The sequence below is a fragment of the Gymnoscopelus braueri genome (genome assembly GCF_963280865.1).
Source record: "Gymnoscopelus braueri genome assembly, chromosome: 3".
Lineage (NCBI taxonomy): Eukaryota > Metazoa > Chordata > Actinopteri > Myctophiformes > Myctophidae > Gymnoscopelus > Gymnoscopelus braueri.
This window is the reverse complement of record NC_137612.1, coordinates 25,969,735-25,975,734: the sequence shown is the minus strand read 5'-3', so window position 1 is coordinate 25,975,734 and position 6,000 is coordinate 25,969,735.

Below are 6,000 nucleotides of genomic sequence, written 5' to 3'. Positions count from 1 at the left end.
ACCAAGATATACCTTATTTTTCTGTATGTTTCTGTCTTTAAAATGCAAACCACTCTTATATTAAAGTGAACATCTTGAAATGACATACACGTGTATGTACATCTTAAAACAAATTGTGTGAGAAAAACATGGAGGTTTTGATATAGATACTGTACAAATACATATTTAAGTGAAACGATTGTTTTAATGGTTTCCAGTGACCTTGTGTTAGTATAATTTACTCTGCTCCTAAAGGACTATACATAGCATGGTTGTTAATGAGGTTTTCAATGTACAACAGTGATAGCTCATCGCCAAGTCCCTGTTTAATTTTCAATGTCAAGCAGCTGTATTTTAATTAAATTTTCAACAAATAACTTCGGTGCACCTTATTCCGTCAACAAGATGCAAAACATATGCAGGCACACTGCTCCCACATTTCATACAGGCACAGAACACCCTGCGGAGTGTGTGTATACATTTGTATTGTGAGGTGTTCAGTGGGTATACAATGACACGTTGCCAGGGGGGTATATTCCCATTTGAACCACTCATCCATCAGAACATTCCATGTTCTGTTAAAAAAAAGAGCATCAGCTCAGTGACACTTCCTTTCCACACACTGTAGTAGCCTATGGCGAGACACTGAAACGCAAGGGTTATATGGTCACCAATCCTTCAGCCAGCTGTGTACTGTATGCTTCTATTTATGGGCAGATAGGGCAGCAGAGACAGGGCGAGTTAAAATATCTATCAATGTGTGGTCTCTATCTCTCTAATGGTGACCTCGCAAGGTCATGCAGTATCTCAGGTGGGATGGATCTCCTGGAAACGACTGGCCCAAAACAAATGGCTCTCCCTTGCATTCTCTGGCTGCTTCATGTGATCACTGCAGCCAAAATGAGGAATGAATGCTCTGTGTGTGTGTGTGTGTGTGTGTGTGTGTGTGTGTGTGTGTGTGTGTGTGTGTGTGTGTGTGTAGTGACTTCATATTACATTTTGTGCCAGAATCTTCTGAAGGAGGGTGAGACCTTCAGTGCCTCGCATTTTCCATCAAAGCTGAACTCGTTTCACCCGTACAGGAATATGTTTGAATTTCTCTTTTGTCACAAAAAGTTTTGAGACAGGGGGGGGGACTGGGATCTCAAAGAAAAATATCCACAGACCTTTTTAAAAGAAGCACAATCGTTAGCATCTATTAGTAGAAGAACACGCAAACATTTTTCTTACCTAATGATTGGCTCACTTAGATTATTATAGTGCCATCCTGATTTACGGCTGTGGAATAAAAGCGGCAGTGATGTATTTTTAACACCAATCTCTGAGAGAATGCTGTACTGTGATAGTGGATGCTTTGCCCAAAACCAGGCTCAAAGCCAGCCACCAATGGTACAGTAGATTGCATACAGCCGTGCTCCAGCAGGATACACAGAGGAAAGCAACACAACATCACTGGGTGCAGGGAGACACTATTAGATTCATTGTTGAATACTTGGGAGTCGTTAACCACTTAAGCACATGAACCCTATAGCGTCCCCATTCTGGGCATGTCATAATGGGTTGATCTGCTATTTCGGGTGAAGAGATTTGGCATCAAGGGAAAAAAGGAGGGGGCAAGTACAGAGCTGGAGGACAATGATTAATGAAGTATATGTGGGGTTTAAGTGGTTAAACCCTGAATACTTTATTGTATGTCAAATGGCGAAAATAGATGATCTACATGTTCACAGAATGTTCTTCTATTTTTCGCCCAATGTTCCCCTATTATGACAATGCGAGAATAGGGATGCTAGGGTTCATGTGGTTAATAAGTGAAGTGTCCCTATAGCACAAAGTTTCAAAATTGCTATGATTTGAGAAGGATGTGGGGGGAAAGGTTTTGGGAGTAACGCGGAGGTTAGTTCAGGATGGGTCTTGCTAGATACGGATAAGGCTGTTTCATCTTTCTAGCTTTCAGAGACCTGCTCAGACTGTAAAACAGCACATAGGATTAGATGAGATGGTCATAGGGCACTGTACCGTCCTACAAATTCAAGGAGCAGTGAATGTGTGAGTAGTGAAGCTATGAATTGTGCTGACAATATATGTTGTTGACTCTGTACAAAATTGATTAGCATTCTTTTAAGTATTATTTTGGGCAATATTTGAAGGCTGTTTCTCCCCCCCCCCCTCATTTTTGATATAATAGTAGAGACAGAGGAAAATTAGGGGAAAGGACAGGTCACACAGGCCATGCAGAATTTAACTGGGAACGTTGGGTGACATCTGGTCTTCTACTGGTGCACCCAATGGCTGTAATTTCTATTAAGCAATCTCAGGCCTAGTTGTGACCTGCATGTAACCCTTTATACATTTATATCACTGTGTTATTTATAACACAGTGACATTTAGCGTGCATTACATTGGGCATTTAGCTGGCAATTTTATCCAAGTTGCAGCCACAGAAAAAAGTTCAAATCCTACACCACACATGACATCATTTGCAGCCAATGTACTTATGAGTTTTGACGATCCGTGTTGATGTGTGTTGTGGTTGTGGTTGAGCAGCCTACTAATCCCTTGTAATGTGCGTAAATGGGATCACTTGTTTCAAAACCACATTATATTCACTCTTCATGGATTTTTGTAGAATATTGAAATGGAAATTAAATAACACATCCATCTGTCACACCCCAATTTCATTCCAGACCTCTGCATGACCCCTAATAAAGACACACATTCACGCACACACGCACGCACGCACGCACGCACGCACGCACGCACGCACGCACGCTTTGACACAGACTAGAGACATGACTGATTTGAGACTTTGGTAAACAGGCACTTGAAAACATGATTGAAATCATAAATACTTCAGTCAGGGAGGAATCTACATAAAACTGGTAGTCACCTACTGTCATGGGGGTCAGGGGTGACTGGGAGGTCAGGGTTCACACAGGACCCATCTGTCACGCTTGAGGCAGACAATAGAATACTCTCCCTCAGGATGTGGGATGAACACAGGACAGAAGCCTTGGAATAAATACATGGAATGGTGCATAGCTTCCAGAGTGTCCATTTTTATACTCTCCGAGTTAAATGAACCCTGAGGATTTTACTGTGAAAAGTGAAATAGTAAACAGCTGATAGAATAGGAAGTAGTAATTAGTCATAGTATAAAATATATGTTATATGCTAATATTAATTGTCACATGCAAGCCCAATTATTGAACACAATTAGGGAACTCATTGAGCCAAAATTGTCCCTGTGTTGGAGATAAGAGCTGAACCAATTCAGGACCATGCCAGAATGTCCAATTGAGTTTCTCAGTCTGTTTAATGATGTTATATGGTCTACAGAGAAAAGCAACACCTGATCTTATTATATTGTGGTACCATGAAAAATAAAATAATAGTGTTATAAAATAGTGATTAAATTCTCAGATATCAAAATGCTGACACTTTTACTGACCTCTATTCATTTATTGAATAGAGGTCATCATCAGTGTACAATATTACCTAAGGTTGATTACATACATGAGGAGTGCATATAGCCTACTGTAAATGTAAGGTCTTATTTCCCTATGTACTTCTGCCAAACCATGCCTATGATTTACAATTGACTGCTAATGATATCTATGTTATATAGAAATGGATCACTTATTGGATATGTGAGGCAGGGTCTCATTTTCTGCCCTAAGTATGGATTGATTAGAATTCAATGTCCCACTCTCGCATTCTGCTCATTAGTGATACCCCCTTCATTTAATATGCATAGCTGAAAACAATATTGTCAATATGTACATTAAGAGGAGAAATCTTTGCTTGGTCATTACTTTAAAAAAGTCATTTCTAAGGTATTACTTAGTGTGAAATATGTTCATCGTGTAGCCTGCCATTTGTTAATGCTGCAGCTGCTGTCATAGCCTGCTACTGTAGGTATCCCATTGTTATTAATGTATAAACATTGTATGCAGAATAATACATATATTAGAAGAGAGGAGAGGAGAATTTAGATGCTCTTATTCAGAGTGACTTGTGCAAGATCTGAGTAAATGGCATGAACCCCAGTCAGCCAATGGTGTAGGGAGTAAGCTTATTGTCATATCAGCCCAATAGAGGTGCTAGACCCTGGTCGATGGATTGCTGAGGTGGAGCGCCACACCTACCATCAGCTCCCAGTACTTATGACTTAGTTACCCTTACCCAAGCCATCATACACTGAGTTAGGGGTGCCCAGGGTCGAATCCAGAACCTTGTGGTTCAAAGGCGAGTGCTCTAAGCTACCCGGTCACTACAGTCAGCCAATGACCAGGTAAGCGGTCAAGTAAATTGAAACTATGGGCAAGGATCAAGGATCGCCCATAGGAGCCCTTTGTGCAAGAGCTGTAAATAAACCTGTTTCCTCCTACAAACCTGTTTTCTTCACTTCCTGGAAATGTTCAACCCACCAGTCAGTATCAAAAACAAGAAGTAATGCAAAGAAGCAGTGCTAGGGGCCGGGTAAGGTAGAGTCTGAAGAGGTGAGTTTTCAGACTGCGGCAGAAAGTGGGGAGTGAGTCTGCAGTCCTGACTTGGGGGTGAGGGGTCAATCCAGAGCATTCCTGAGCTTCTAGGATGCTTGGTGCATTGGCGAGGACCGAGGAGAGGGTTTTATGGAAGGGAGGGACAGATGTCCCTATATTTGCAGGGCGAGGGATGTTTACAGGAATGCACACGCACACACGTGTGCGCGCGCACACACACACACGCACGCACACACACACACACACACACACACACACACACACACACACACACACACACACACACACACACACACACACACACACACACACACACACACACACACACACACAGCTAAGTATTCAGCACAACCACATTCTTATACTCTTATACTAATAGTTATTTTCAGGGGATTCAAACATCAACTTTAATGTCCTTAGCTCACCTTTGCAACCAGTATTTTCAATGTTAAAGATCATCAAGTTACTTTACTTATTATAACCATAGGGACAACTAAAGAACAGCAGCACAATTTAGGCTATAATTTATTCAGATTCCATCACAAGCTACTTGAGTCACGTGAGTCACGTGAGTCACTACATTCACTGTTCTTCTCCATAAGCTGATGAAACCTTCAAAGAGAGATGCTTCTGCATTCCAGATCATTCACACAGAACTATGTTGTGTGACACATCAGCCTGAATGAAAGCCAGAAATAAACACTATGACCAATGCTGGACCCTCATGTGGTCTCTCTCAGAGGTGGAGGGTGGTCACGTGAAAACAGCCGTGGTGGAAAAAAAAGTACTAAAAGTATCAATACAAGTAAAAACTCCGGTAATCAAAATTGACTTGAGTAAAAGTAAAAAAGTATTGGCATCAAAATATACTTAAAGTACTAAAAGTAAAAGTAAAAGTAAAATGATAAAAGTCACAAGTTATCATTATGTCTAAAATGTATGAAAAAATCTTTTCATTTTCAAATAGCCGAAGTTTAAATAGGGCTGAAGTGTTTACTTTAATGTATGTTTTGTAATAATAATCAAATCAAAAGTAACTAGTAACTAGTAAGTTTTCAAATGATTGTAGTGGAGTCTGAGATGTTAGTGAAGTAGAAGTAAAAGTATTGCAAATTGGAAATACACCAATAAAGTAAAAGTAGCCTACCTCAAAATTGTAGGCCTTAAGGCCTACTCAGTGGCGGCCTTTCCTATGTTTCACCCGTTTCAATTGAAACGGACCCCCAAACTCAGGGCCCCCCCCCCAAAAAAAATAAAAAAATATATTTTAAAATAATAATATTTAATGTTTTTTGACTCGCATCCCAGTCCGGGGCCCGCCTCCGGCTGGCCGACGTCCAAGAATTTCATGCAAGAAGAGGATGTAGATCTGATTAAATCAGGGCTCAGCTCAAGTGAATCATGTGAGTGAGTTCTTTTGTCTTTTTTTTGCGGGGGGGGGGGGGGGGGGGGGGGGGGCATATGGGGCCCCCATATGAGCTCTTGAAACGGGACCCCTGGGCCTACAGTACTTGAG